The sequence below is a fragment of the Eptatretus burgeri genome, chromosome 12, assembly GCF_056783735.1.
Source record: "Eptatretus burgeri isolate ZD-2024b chromosome 12, Ebu_testis_v1, whole genome shotgun sequence".
Classification (NCBI taxonomy): domain Eukaryota; kingdom Metazoa; phylum Chordata; class Myxini; order Myxiniformes; family Myxinidae; genus Eptatretus; species Eptatretus burgeri.
In genome coordinates, this window is record NC_140972.1 from 807,882 (window position 1) to 823,772 (window position 15,891).

The following is a 15,891-nucleotide window of genomic DNA, read 5'->3' on the forward strand; positions in this document are numbered from 1 at the left end:
AACTATTCTGTGAGACAAGGTCTCGTGTTTATATTTTATCTCAGAACACGAACTGAAAACATGTTTAATCAAAACCATTTTAGGGTATTTTAAGTATGTTTTAAAAATGATTCATACAATTTGAGAATATATCTCCCAGTTATTTTCCAAGCTGTCTCACCCGAAGCGTCATTTCCTGTGGCCACACCCAATGATTAACCAATCTCCTCATCGTTGCTTTATAAGTGATTTGCCAGACAAAGTTTCTGCCAGACGGGATTTTCATTTTTACAACTGAGACATGAGCGATCTTTCTTCCGCGAACAAAACAGCTCAACACAAAGCTGGTAAGCCTGTGTATAGGTTCCTCTTTGAACGATGAAGCAATTGATTATAAATTAAATCGTGATAATTCTGATATATATATATATATATATATATATATATATATATATATATATATATATATATATATATATATATATATATATATATATATATATATTTTTTTTTTTTTCTTGGCAGGTCCTTGGAAGAAGAGCAGTTTACATATCACGATGAGGTGCATGAAATTAATGCTCTTATTGAAGAGGTCAATCATCTTAGAAGAGAATTGAAAAACATTTTTAAAGACTGACACGACGTCTTATCACGGCCTCTGATCTTTTTGCCATCTTGTACCAATGGTAAAAAAGAAAAACTGAGACATGGACTCACTCTCTTCCGATGAAGATAACAGCTCACTACAAAGTTGGTAAGTTTGTGTATGGTTTCCTCTTTGAACAATGAAGCAATTGATTATGAATTAAATCATGATAATGCGAAAATCTATATTTATTTTTTCCTGGCAGGTCCTTGGAAGAAGTGGAGTTTACATATCACGATGAGGTGCATCAAATGAATGCTCTTATTGAAGAGGTCAATGATTTTAGAAGAGAATTGAAAAACATTTATAATGACTGGTACGAAGTCTTATCACGGCCTCTGATCTCGAATAAATTAAACCAATGGTGAGACACTTGGTAAACCAATGGTTTAATTTACCATTAAATCAATGGTAAACCAAAATGATTGCCAGCTTGCTGGTATTCTGTGTCGGAGTGGTGACCCATCCAGGATTGTGTCCAATAGTCAAGGAGACTGCTTCGGCAGCACCAACGTTCTACAGAGCATGGTCCCAATGGAGGGATGGATGGAGGACATTAATCTATCTATAATTCCAGCAGTGTGTGTGTGTGTGTGTGTGTGTGTGTGTGTGTGTGTGTGTGTATTTGTGTCTGTGTGTGTGTGTGTGTGTGTGTGTGTGTGTGTGTGTGTGTGTGTGTGTGTGTGTGTGTGTGTGTGTGTGTGTGTGTGCGTGTGTGTGTGTGTCTCTTTCCGTCTGTCTCTCTCTCTATCTCTCCCTGTCTGTCTCTTTGTATCTCTGTCTGTCTGTCTTTCTACCTACCTCTCTCTGTCTGTCTCTCCATCTATACCCTTGACTCATTATTTTATTTTTTTTAGCTCGATCAGACAACATCAGCTGTTGAAGCAATCTGGTACAACACATGATTTTCTGGAGGTAAATGTTTCTGAATTATTATTTAGTTATTTGTTTATTTATTCTTTTATTAATATCACTCTCTCTTTGGAATGTCGTCTTATGTTGGTTGCATCATTAGTTTGGACGCGGTTTTGCCAGTACACTGGAATTCATTTTATTGGCCTTGAAAGGATGACAGGCTGAGTCGGCCTCCTGGTGTGTTAATTCAGTGTTCAACGAGGCTTGAACTTAGAACCAACAACAGGCTTACTCATATTACCATGTAATTATCTTTATAAAACCTAATTATTATCCACTTTTTGTTTCAAAACAGAATATGGTGTCTGAATTTCGAAATCACAAGACATCTGAAGAAGATTGCTGGGAAAGATTATACATTCTCGCAAATGAATATTTAATATTTGCAATTTTGATTAATTATATTTGTTTTGTTTGCAATTACTTGATTTTGAATTTCAAAAAAAGGATTAAGACATGAAGGAAAGGGAGGGAGGGGGTGGGGGCGGGGGGGGGGTAGGTGTGCTCCCCCCAATGACCCATCACCCCTCATCCCACCCCTCCCCTCCCCATGTGTGTGTGTGGGGAAGGGTGGGGGTGGGATGAGGGAGGTGGTGGGTCAAAGGTGGGGGCGCACAGGGGGATGAGGGGTGGGGTTTATGTGGGCGGGGCTTGTGTGGGTGGGGTTTATGTGGGCGGGGCTTGTGTGGGCGGAGCTTGTGTGGGTGGGGTTTATGTGGGTGGGGCTTGTGTGGGTGGGGTTTAAGTGGGCAGGGTTTATGTGGGTGGAGCTTGTGTGAGCAGGGTTTATGTGGGCAGGGCTTGTGTGGGAGGGGTGAATGTGGATGAGGCTTATATGGATGAGGTTTGTGTGGATAAGTGGATGGGTGGATGAGTGGAGCTTGTGTGGATGGATGGATAATTTTTTAATTAAATAAACATGTTGTGTGTGGGGAACTAATGAACTAATCACTAATTATGTGAATATGATGAATATGGGTGGAGCTTGTGTGGGGTTTGTGTGTGTGGAGCTTGTCTGGAGCTTGTGAGGGGTTTGTGTGTGGTGGGGTTTGTGTGGGGTGGGGTTTGTGTGGGGTGGGGTTTGTGTGGGTGGAGTCAAAAAGGGGCGGAGTCAAAAATTTTCAATTTAACTTTGTCTTTTGTAATTCCTGTGAATAAAATGAACCTAAAATCTCTTCCCTTTCCAAATCATATATCTTATAAGTCCAAGGAACCGTATCTATTACATCAACAATTTTAAAAAGTTTGTTCGTCCATCGTTTAGTATAACCCTTTTCAAAATGAGATTTCCACCTATATATTCTTACGATATCACCAACTTTGAACTTAGGTTTTCTGACATTAATCTCTTTTTCATATTTTAATTTTGTAAATGTTTCTGATGGTTTCATATTTGTTGACGTGTGAATCGTGTCATTATACTTATCCACAATATCCTGAATAAAAGATGACCATTGTTGTGAACCGAGTTGTGTGAATTTTTTATATAGTCTCTCTTTTAAGGTACGATTAAAACGTTCAACAACAACTGCCTTCCCTTCATTAAAGGTACTGTATAATGTAATACTGTTATTTTTTAGAAAATTCATAAATGTCTTGTTATAAAACTCTCTACCCTCATCAGTCCACAATTTTTTAGGTTTTCTCTTACTTTTATTAAATATCTGTTGAAAGGCTAACATAAGAGTATTACCTGTTTTGTTTTTTAATGGTACAACCCATGCGTATCTACTCCTCAAATCAATAACAGTTAAAGCATACTTGTACCCCTTATCATTATTGAGTTCAATCAAATCAGCAGACCAGATATAATCAACTTCCTTGGAATAAACTTTCCTTCTCTGAAACTTTGTGAGTATTGGTTTATGTAATTCATCAGCTAATTGCTCTTCAGTCTTAATGACATCATTAGAGCCTATAAGTTTTTTGAATTTCCAAGTCCAAGTTTCAATTTAGCACTGATCATCTTCTTCACAATGAAACGATCAACTTTTTCTCTCAAGGTTGGATTTTGTATCAGAGACAAATTATACAACATTTCTCTATCGGCTTCATGCTTTTCTTCCAACGTTGTGGTATTCCCATAATCAATATCGTGTCTCATGCACACTTCATCAACTCTATTGATGGGCTTACTCCAGGATTTAGGATTGTCTGTCTCATCTAATCTTTTATCTAAGTTTGTGCCTGGACCACAGAAAGAATACCCTGGAAGATGTAATTCCCCTGGTATTCCAGTAGTTGTAAATTTACTTCCTGATAAAAACTTTTGTATATCTCCTCCTCGTTTGTGTTTGGAGATAAATTGATTTTTTTTTTGAACCACACACCGAACATATACCTTTTTGTATAACCCTGTTATTTTTACTTTTAATATATGAAATATTTTTAGTATTAGTTTTCTTTTTACATTTGAGACAATAACTCATTTATTTATGTGAAAAATTCCTGCAGAGTGCAAAAACCTTTTTAGTTTCCAACATGCACATTTGAATCTTAATTTTTAAAACATAAAGAATCCTTAGAAATGCCTTCACTCTCTGCTCCATTTATTTAAGAAAAAAAAATGAAAAACTTGAATTAAAATGAATAGCTTGTCGATGTCAATATTCTTGTCGAAAGTATTGCAAATAGACTTGTCAATTCTTTGTTTTCCTCCTCGGTGGGTTGAGTTATTTTCTATAATACCACCAATCTTTTTTTAATCTCACTGGTTTCCATATTTTGATATTTATTTTGTCTCGCTCTTTCCTCCCTCTCCTTCTCTCTCTCCTCCCTCTCCTTCTCTCTCTCTTCTCTCTTCTCTTTTTCCTCCCTCTCCTCCTTCTCTCTCTCTTCTCTTTTTCCTCCTTCTCTCTCTTCTCCTTTTCCTCCTCTTCCCTCTCTTCTTCAACTCCTTCCTCATCCCTTATTATCCTTGAATCGCTTACACCCCATAGAATATCATATATATATATATATATATATATATATATATATATATATATATATATATATATATATATATATATATATATTCATCAGGATTTCTTGTTATTCCTGTATCCAAAATATTTTTTTTTACAACAGGAAACCAATAAAATTTCTTTTGAATTTCTAAAAGAGCCTTACCTTTTCTTAACTTCATAATTTTTTCATTATTTAACATTCTAATTAAATCTAAAGTTGTCGGTTTATCAACATCAGCATAATGCCAATCTTTTATTGAAAATACCTCATTCTTATGTTGTAGAACATATTTATTAAAATACCGAATACCCTTTTCTTGAAGGTATGCTTGGACACAGAAATGATAATTTTCTTGAAGCCTTCTTGCTGTCATTTATGTATTAGAAATATATGTTAGAATAATATTATGGCACGAAACACCTCCCCATCTTCCCATAGTAAAATCATTTTGTATTTCCTTACTTATTATATATAATCCTGTTTTTTCTGTTTTCATGATATAAACAAGGGCAAAACCATTATTATATTTACCCTTATTAAATTCTTTTATTTGTTGTTTACTAATCGTGGCCCCACAAAACTCATTCTCGATACCAAGTGGATAATATTCTTCCATACGAGACTGATTTAATTGTTCCAGGTCTTCGAGGTTAATTTTAAATGACCAATTATACCCTAAATCATTCATATCATACCCCCATTGTTCTATTCTCATACAAACGATACGCCCTTCTTTATAAAAATTTATTTTAATTCGAACTGTGAATTCTGTATGACCTGGAGATAATATCAACACTTCTGTATCTTTGGAATACACGGCCGTTTTATTTAAGGATATATATATATATATATATATATATATATATATATATATATATATATATATATATATATATATATATATATTGTGATAAATCGCTTAATCTCACCAAGTCATTCGCGTCAGTCGGGCTTGGATAATTTTTTAATTTATAAGCATTTTTCATGTTAATATTTTTGGTTATATTATATTTATGTCGTTCAGCCTGTGCCTTTGTGTAATAATTTGATAAATCAATATCCAGTTCTTGAGATACACCAAAGATAGAACCATCTTTACCAACATAAGTCATTTATATTAGATTAAAAATAGTCAGTAAAATTTTTTATTTTTGTTGAGTTGAAATAACACATATAGACGTAATTGACCACAACACTTGGAATTAAATTCTTGGACTTGAAATGTTTGATAAACACCATTCTGTAAGAATTTTATGACTTCAACAGGTGGTGGAAGACCAAAACTATCAAAATAATATTTGTCTTGACTATTAAAAATACAAACCCAATGAGAACCGTTCCCATTATTATCTTCTAAGTTCATAATAATATTCTTTGTATGTTTCAGCACATTTGTTAATTCATCTCTCATACAAATAACCACATTATGAATTTTTAATTTCTTACAATATTTGACAAGTTGTAAATTTGATGTTGTATTCTTTAAACCACTCATCAATGCTCATTTATTTATTAGAAAGATATAATCCATTACCTCTTTTCGTTAATTTTACACCTGCTTGTGCTTCAACTGTAATTTTGGAGAATATCTCCAACTTAGAATATAGAAAGCATATCTCCAACTAACAATCTCGCTTTATCAGGCAGACCTTCAAGTTTTTCAGCAAAATCTACAATTACACCACTTCCACTAATTTGTTTCTCCAACTCTTTGTTTTGTCTTTCCAATTCTTTTTGAGCCTGGAGTTGAGCCTTCCTTTCGTTGGGAGTTTTCACCGCTGTTGAAATACCACCCGTCAATGCTCCAACCGCACTTAAACCAGCAAATAAAGGAATTAGAAATGGGAGAAATCCTCCACTCATCTCTCTTGTTGAATATTTTTTCAACATTGGTTTTGTCATTTTAATTTTAAGTGAGCCAGTGTCATTCAAGATTTTAACCTGTTCTCTTGTGAGCAAAACATCAATTCTTACTGCTCCTTTTCTCTGAATTGTATTAACGTTAATCGTACAAGGCTTTTGATTTTGAACACAAGATGATAGTTTATGAAGATTGATTTGATTAACATATACCCCAGTTGGTACTTTGCCACTCATTTATTTAACAAAAAATTATGTGAGACTAATCATCACACCATTATCTGTATTAATCTGCAATTCTGTTTCTTCCAAAAGCAAACAATATGTATCAACTTCTTCACTCTCTCCTCTTTCAATGTATAGGGAAGTATCCACTCGATTAGACTTAATAGTTTCCTTTTGAGTGCTCAGGTCAAACGCATAGATTGTATACAAACTTTTAAATGCTGTCATATCCAAAATAGGTTCTTTATTTCCATTACTTTCACACACCTTTTGGTAAGACTTGTATGCTTCAGCAAAATCATTTTTCCCAATTAATTTCCAATCTATCTCGTGGATAAAATGTTCCATCTAGAGAAACGCGAAGTTGTTTCACCTTAGCATTATCACTCAATGCATTATTCTTATCAGTCGCAGTATCACCATCTGGCTTTTTAAAAATGATCCACAGATATCGTGGCTTTCCTTCCAGAACACCCAAATTCCACGTGTAAGTAGTTTGGTTGAGTTTAACGTGTTGACATCTTCTTTTGAGGTATGATACACTGAGTGGTTTCTTTGAGTTAAGTCTTCGATTCAACATCTCTTCTGTTTTAAGATTAGGAGTATATTCACTGATATACCAACTCATCTCCTCAATTACAAATTTATTCTGTTCACACAAAAGCCTACCAACACCAAAAAGCAATCTATTTTCATTATCATTCCTTTGTAGTTGAAATCTAATTTTAAGACCATACAGAACTTTATCATGATCACAAAATCCAAATACACCTTTAAGAGGAACTGCCACAGTAAAACTATTTTCTGCTTTTGTATCATCATTATACATTCCTTTCCTTTGAGTATATCCAGGGTCTGTGTTTGTTCCCGTTGACATATCAGGAATAAAACCTTCGACAGACCCCTTTCCCATTCTATCACTGAATGTACAGAGTGTAAATTTCATCATTTCAGATACAGCAGAGACATAATCAACTGCTTCAACTTCTTGTGTTCCAATATACAAACGCACACTATCAAACATTTTCCAGAAGAAATCATTTACAAGTGCAGCGTTTGTGTTATTCCCAGCTTTAGTGAATTTAAATTTACACAACAAGAAACTTTCGGAGAGATTCAAATAGGTTTGTTGATTATTTATTTCAAAACTTTTTGTACCATTCGTATTCCAGTCTGTTCCAGTTATTGCATTTACCTTGAAGTAATCTTCTTTTTTAGTGGAGTTTGAGATAATAATAGTATCATCCAAATCATAGATACTATCAATTGCTTCCATACTTGTATTTATTTAGGAAAAAAAGATGTTAAAACTTTTGAAACCCTGATCCAAGTATTTGAATTATTTTCTGTCATTCTTGGGGGGACAACTGAGTTTTGCCTTTCTTAATTTCTTTTATTGCTTGTAATTTATGAGATTCCTTCTGGGCATCTTTTATGCTCTTTACAGCACCTGCTACATTTCCCACAGCAGAAGCAGTTGAACCAATTAGATCTTTATGTTTTAGAATAGTTGAACCAATACCCATGAGAGTATCAATTATCCCATCTCCTCTAAATTGATGTCCAACACCCCTTTGTCTCTTAGGTTTATAGTATCCTCTACCAAGATACATACCTTCACCCTTGTAGTATGGAGAAAGGAACATCCCATCCCCTGTAATTATTTTATATTTTTCCCAACTCGTGTTTCCTCACAATAACCATCGTATTTATTTATTGGAAAACTTCACGTAGGTGAATTCTGATGGATATAACTTCTCCATGAAAAGAAATCATACGATTATCTTGGTCGGTTATCCTAAAATTTACTCTGTGTATGGTTTTTCCTGACACAGGGAGATAAACCAAATTTTTGGGTTCCATATTGAATTTATAACCAATTGGGGTTGAGTATGCGCTGAATGAAAATATTGCATTTGTTTTTTTTTTCCATCATTATAAGCACCATCAATCAAATCACAGTGAATTAACACCGAATTTATTCCTGAGGATATTTGAATGACATTATCACTGTAAAACGTCCCATTAGTTTCAATCTTTTTTGAGGAGAAACCCAATAACTCTCTAAATGAATTATCAATTGTGAAATCAACCTTGTAGTTATTTTTAAGTTTAATCGTTGATTTTGAAGTATGTTTTTGAATGTCTATAACAATATTTTTTGGTTCATCACCCTGTTCTTTCATAAGACGAGCAATTTCGGAAGATATTTGAGAAATCTCATATGCTCCGGGTGAGACTTATCGTTTTGTATCCACTTCCGGGATTATAACTAAACTTGTCATTTTTATCAGTTATATTAAATAAGGTATTATAAGTTTCCATGGACAATAAAGATGCCTCATATTCTTTTGTTAGGTTAAGTTGTAGTGGGTATGGGAATGAAGATGTGTGGTCGCTTGTTGTGAAATTGAAACCAAGGATTGTGCTTCTCATCTTATTTAATATGAGATAAAATGTCTTTATATTGAGATTTATTAATTATTTTCATGTTCATCAACTGGTCTAAAATGGCTGATGCTTCATTAAAACAATTGTTATTTCCAGCCTTCTTACCACCTAACAACAATAACAGTCTATTAACTAATTGCGATGGGTCATTTGGAAGAAAACTAATACCTGAACCAAGGATACTTAAAGCCTGAATAATGTGTTTCTCCTTCTCATTTTTCCTACTTTTACTAGAAATACTAACCCTATAATTTAGAGTGTTCAGCAGATCAATATATACTCTATCATCATTATTTTTCATATCCAATGGTTTATCAATATACTTTGATTCATCCCTCACAGTTGAACCTTGTCTTCCATCTTTTGTGAGAAGAAACATTAATCTCGGAGTTAGTTTAACAGGGGGTTGAGCAGAACCCAAGAACCTTAATTCATCATTAAATATCAATACCTTTTCTTGAACAAGATGAAATATTGCTGATTGTTCTGTTGGAATGAGTCCTGCTTTGGTTTTTGAATCCGCTGAATATTCATTGTTTTGAAGAGCATTCACAATATAATCAGGGGGTCGATTAATCTCTTCCAGTTGTTGAAATAAACCTTCATCATCATATACCTTTAATTCTCCTAAAAGCTCTAATTCTTCCTCCGTCATTTAATCAAAATCTTTTAACATTTAAAGTTTTTTTAGGAGTATATTCTACTGTGGAAACATCTTTCATTTTTTCTTGGGAAGTTTTTAAAAGTGGTTTAAAAAATTTCTCTTGTTTTCTTTCAAATGCTTCTTCGCCCGTTAGTTTCTGTCTGCGTTTCTTCTTTATGTCTTCCTGCTGTTTTACAACTTTTGAAACCAACTCTTGATGTTCCTTAAATCTTCTTGCTCTTTCTTTTGCATCCATTTATTTATTGTAAAATATCATTTAATGAATTGTAAAGATCAACAGGGAAATTTTCCTTTTCTTCATCATTCAAGTAGATGTGTTCAAATAAATCCTTTTCTTTAAATATTTCATCAAATTCTTTATTAACATTAATGCGAGTTGTAATTTCTTCTTCACCAATACTTGCATCTCTGCTTTTCATACGTTTGCGTTGAGTTTCTTCATCAACATCAAAACCGAATAATAAAATCTTCACTCCGCTCAGATGTTTAATAATTTGTCTCGTTCCTTCTGGATTAGTTTCTAATATCCCAAGACCACCAGATTTTAGTTTCCTTAACTCACTCTTACAATGTGAATATTTTGTTGTACCAAGAGAAACCTCCTCAAATATTTGACCTTCATTACTCAATCGCATATGTTCCTCCACTGAAATATAGTGATAATCTTCACCTTTTACTTCTCCGGGTCTTATTGCTCTAGTTGTTGTTGATACAATGCGTATCACGGGGTGTTTTTCAAGTAAATTTACAATATTCTCATTTGTACTACACAAGAACCTTGATTTATGAAAGTTTTTTCCAGAAGCAGATTTACCCACAAGATTTATAATAATAGTTGTCATTTATATATGTAATTGTTTATAAAACAAAAAATATATCCCTTAATATCTCATCTTGTTTCACAACAATATATTTATATTTTTCAGTCGTGTGCTTCATGTAATCCTCAAATTTCTTTTTACTACATAATGTAGAACAATTATCTCTCCAAAAATTATTGATATCTATTGAATTTAACTTGAATAAAATAAAAGTATTAGCATTGTTTCTGATGGAACGACGAGGAAGTTGAAAGTACGATTGACGAAGATAAATACAATTACAAGAAGAATGTCTCCCTCTTGTGTAGTAGCTGTCCATTACCGTTTGGTTTCTCTCATTAACACAATCATCAAAGATAACGAGGTTCTTTTTTGATTTATCCAAATCTTGGGGAGACGGTATGTCATCCGTATTATCACTAAGAATACAAGTTATCGGATTTGATTTCTTTTTACATCTCTGTGTATCACAAAATAGTTGAATTATATCTTCAATGTTATAATCATTTAGGTTTTTTTGCCGTTCAAATAAACCGATTATATCTTCTTTTTGAAGACCAGCATTAAAACCTTGTGAGAGTAGTTGATACTCTGGTTGAAAACTCGACTTTGTGAAAATTATTAAATTATCATAATCTAAAAAGTTGGGAGTGAGGAGCATCTTTAAAAGTAAGCAGGTTTTTCCACATCCACTTGAACCAACTATGAGACATCTTAATGAATTTGGGAGATTTTTATGGTTGTTAAATTTTATCTTATTTTCCCAAATGGGTAAAAAATCATTCATTTATATATTTGGAAAACAGGTTATTTAATTTATTATTGGCTTTTTTAGAAACTCTATATTTTATCCTAAGTTCAGGTTTAATTTCAAGATAATCCATTATTTTATTTATACAATATCTTGTGTTGATATTTCCCTGAAAATTACATCCATGAATAATATATAACAACAATCCTTTGAACATTTCTCTTATACGTTCAGTTTCTTCCCTTGTAAGGAAAGGTGTGTTATCACCGTCATACTTTACATTCATTTCTCTAATCAATCTTGTAAAGTAATTCATTTTTGGTGTAAATCTAAAATAATTATTTTCCTTTTTATATTTTTTATTATCATTAATTAGAAGATAATCACAGAATATACATTGTTTAGAGGCTTTTGACTCTGTGTTTAATCCCCGTCTTTCACACGCAGGACAATTCTCAAATTTGTCATATGGAGAATCAGGAAAGTCTAGCATATTTATAAAGTAAAACTTTACTTAAACTGAAATTCATCTATACTTTCAGTTGTATATTGACTCGTATTTAATAATATTACCATCGATATCAATATACTTTTTTTCATTACCAGATTCAACGACAACATTTTTTATATTAAAGGTAATTTTAAAATGATCGTTAACTACTATTGAACGAAATGTCATTTCACCTGATATATTAACATCCTTTATTTCATCAGGATTTACATCTTTAGGGTTGTTGAAAAAAATACAAATTTCTCCTTGCATATTACAGATGGTCTTATCTTTTCTTTCTAAAGCTTCATCCATATGGTTTTTGTTTTTTGATACTTTTTCTTGTTTCATTGCTTTTTCTAGTTTTGAATATATTACCAGAAGGAGAGGAGAAACTTTTGTAAGAGATACTTTAATTGATGTTCTCCCAGGTATACTAAAAGCCCTTCCACTGAAGGAAATTGAAGAACTCATATTATTTACCATAATTGTTTTTATCCAATAGTTGTTATATTTATCTTTGTTCAATTTTGCATCCTTGACATATTTCTCAGTATCTTTAACAAATGAAGAGATTGATTGAAACTTGTCTTTTGTGTCTTGAAACATTGTATTTATGAAGTGAAGAAGTTGGAGGATAAAATGGTTTTAAGCACAGATTCACCTGTAAAATAAACGAAATTTTCATCAAGAAAATTTTAGCTTAAGCAAAGATTTATTATATAAATATGGTGAATACAACATACTGCGATGTTTGTAATCACAAATATAAACATTATAGAAAACACCTCCAAACCAACAAACACATTTAATCTATTTCATAAAATATCTCCTCTTGAGTTGGAAAGAAAACATTGTGATATCTGCTCAAAGGATGTTTTGAAGAGTAGTTATAATAGACATCTTCAATCACAAAAACACAAGAAAAATTAGTTTAAAGTAAAGGGAGACTATTATATTGAAAACACTGATGGGGCATTTAAAGGGCATATAAAAATAAGGATTTTTCAATTTGGAGAACCCGGTCCATCATCAATAGCTGAATCAATTGAAATAGTGAAACCTGATGTTGAAAAAGTTATTAAAAAGACATTAAAAGAAATGAAAACTTTAAAGTTTTATATGGGAGTGAAAATGAATATGAAAAGACAAGATGAAGAACATACTCCTTATATGAGAACAGATCTTCATTTTATAACATCATTTCAAGATTTTTTAAATCGTGGGGTTTATGAAGAACTATCAAAACAAGAGGAGGATGTTGATAATACAGTGGTAGGAAGTGGATTCAATATTTAAAAAATCATCTTTTTAGATATACACATTCTAAAATCAAACTCTCTTAAAGCTTGTTCTTATATTGAATTACCAAAAGAAATAAAACTAAAGAAGGCAGTTGTTAATATTAAGAACAATGATAATAAATGTTTGCTCTGGTCTGTTCTTGCTCACTTTCATCCACCAAAATGTAATTCAGAAAGAGTAAAACAATATATGAAATATGAGAATACCTTTGACATTAAAGATTTTAAATTCCCAATGCCACTAACAGATATTCCTAAATTTGAGAAGAAGAATAATCTTTCTATTAATGTATATGGATTAACGGATACAAACAAAGTTCAAATATTAAAAATTTCAAACAATTATAAAAATGAAGAAACACACATTGATCTTTTATATTTTAGTGTTGGAAATAATTCACATTGCACATACATCAATAATTTCTCAAGATTAATCTCTTTTCAGGTATTCAGAACAGCAAACAAAATATATCCTTGTAAGCGATGTCTTAATTCATTTCACACAAAAGAACGATTAGAACAACATTCAAAATATTGTGGTAATCATAAATCAGCTGTAATTACAATGCCTAAACCGGGTGAAAAGATTTATTTTGAAGATTATAATAAATCTATCATGCACCCATTTGTGATATTCGCTGATTTTGAGTGTATCCTTAAAAAGATAAATACTGCTTCTCCTAATCCAAAATAATCATATACAAATAAATATCAAAAACATATTCCTTGTGGTTTCTGTTATTATATCAAATCATCTGTTGGAGAAAAGTATAACAAACTTGAACATTATAGTGGAAAAAAAGCTTCACAAGAGTTTGTAAAACGATTAGAAAAGGATTGTATAAGACTCACTAAATTAATGAAAGAAACAAATGAACCGATGAAATTAACCAAAGAAGAAAAATTAGAATTTAGAAAGAACAATATCTGTCATATTTGTGAGGGGGAAATTAAGGAGTCTAAAGTGAGGGATCATTGTCATCTTACTGGTAAATATAGAGGTCCCGCTCATTCCTGTTGTAATCTTAATTATAGATTACCTTCTTTTATTCCAGTCTTTCTTCACAACAGCGCCAATTATGATACACATCTATTTATAAATGAACTTTCAAAAACACCAGGGAATATTTCTGCCATAACAAACACAAGTCAAAAGTATATTTCATTTACAAAAATGATATTCACAAAACCTTTAACTCGTATTAGGTTTCTAGATTCTTACAAGTTTATGGGAACACCACTAGCCTACCTCGCATCAAATCTAAGCTCCACGGACTCTTTTCCAAATCTTAATTCATTCTTTCCAAAAGAGGAAATTCTCACTAAAGAGGAAATTCAAAGTAAAGAGGAAATTCTAATTAATGAGGAAATTAATGAAGAAATTCTAACTGAAGATGAAATTCTAATTCTAAAGAAAATTCGAACAATGAATGAAATTCTAACTAAAGAGGAAATTCTGATTAAAGATGAAATTCTGATTAAAGAAGGAATTCTCATGAGAGAGGAAATTCAAACAAGGAATGAAATTCAAAGTAAAGAGAAAATTCTTACAAGTAAGGGAATTTATCCTGATGATTATATGGATTCATTTATGAGATTTAAAGAAACACAACTTCCTTCAAAAGAAAGTTTCTATAATAACCTTTATGAAGAAGAGATAAGTGATAAGGAATATAAACACGCACAAGAAATATGGAAAATATTTAAGATAAAGAACCTTGGAGAATATCATGATTTATATCTAAAATCAGATGTTTTATTGTTTGCTGATGTGTTTGAAGCTTTTAGATCACTCTGTCATAATAAAAATTGTTATGGATTAGATCCTGCCCACTATTCCACAGCTCCTGGTTTAGCTTGGAGTGCAATGTTGAAAATGACAAAACAAGATATAGATTTAATCAGTGATGTTGATATGCTTTTGATGATTGAGAAGTCCAAGAGAGGTGGAATATCACAAGTATGTTCAAAAAGATATGCTAAAGCAAATAATAAATATCTTCCAAATTATGATAGTGAAAAAGATAGTAATTATTTGATGTATTTTGATGCTAATAATTTGTATGGATGGGCAATGTCTCAATCTCTGCCTTATGGTAAATTAGAGTGGGTGGAAGAAAAGGATTATGAAAAGGCTTTGATGAATATTGTTATTTCTTCTCAAGAGGAATTGAATGACGAAGAAGAAGGTTATTATTTTGAAGTTGATTTGAGGTACCCGAGTGATCTTCATAATAAGCATAAAGACCTTCCTTTTGCATGTGAGAAAGAAACCCCAAAGAAAGAATGGTTCAGTGATTATCATAAAAGTTTTAATATTAAAGGCAAATCAACAGAAAAGTTATTAACAACATTCTATGATGAAGAGGGATATGTTTTGCATCAGAGAAGCTTAAAACAGTTTTTGAGAGAAGGATTGAGAGTAGCTAAAATTCATAGTTTTAAAATTTAAACAAAGTCCTTGGGTGAAAAAGTATATTCAATTCAATACAGATATGAGAGCAAATACAAAAGTAAAATTTGAAGGGGACTTTTATAAATTAATGAATAATGCTGTATTTGGAAAGACTATCGAAAATGTTAGAAACAGGCAAAACATTAGATTCGCAACATCTTGGAAAGAAGCTTTGAGATTGATAAATAAACCAAGTTTTGAGAGAGAAGAGGTTTTTTCAGAGAACTTTTCTGCAATTCATATGAAAAAGGAAAGTATTGTAATGGATAAACCAATTTATATTGGAACAGCAGTTCTTGATTTATCAAAGATATTGATGTATGATTATTTGTATAATGACTTAAAGAAAGAGTATGGTGAAAATGTTTCATTGTTGTATAT

The 15,891-nt window shown here is 32.1% G+C and overlaps 1 long non-coding RNA gene across 1 annotated transcript; it reads left to right on the forward strand.

Moving 5' to 3' along the window:
- Positions 1-674: 674 nt before the first annotated feature.
- On the forward strand, positions 675-1,725 carry LOC147014955 (uncharacterized). Its single transcript, XR_015050088.1, has 3 exons — positions 675-733; positions 831-989; positions 1,483-1,725. It is a non-coding gene; the product is annotated as an uncharacterized LOC147014955 (long non-coding RNA).
- Positions 1,726-15,891: the final 14,166 nt, after the last annotated feature.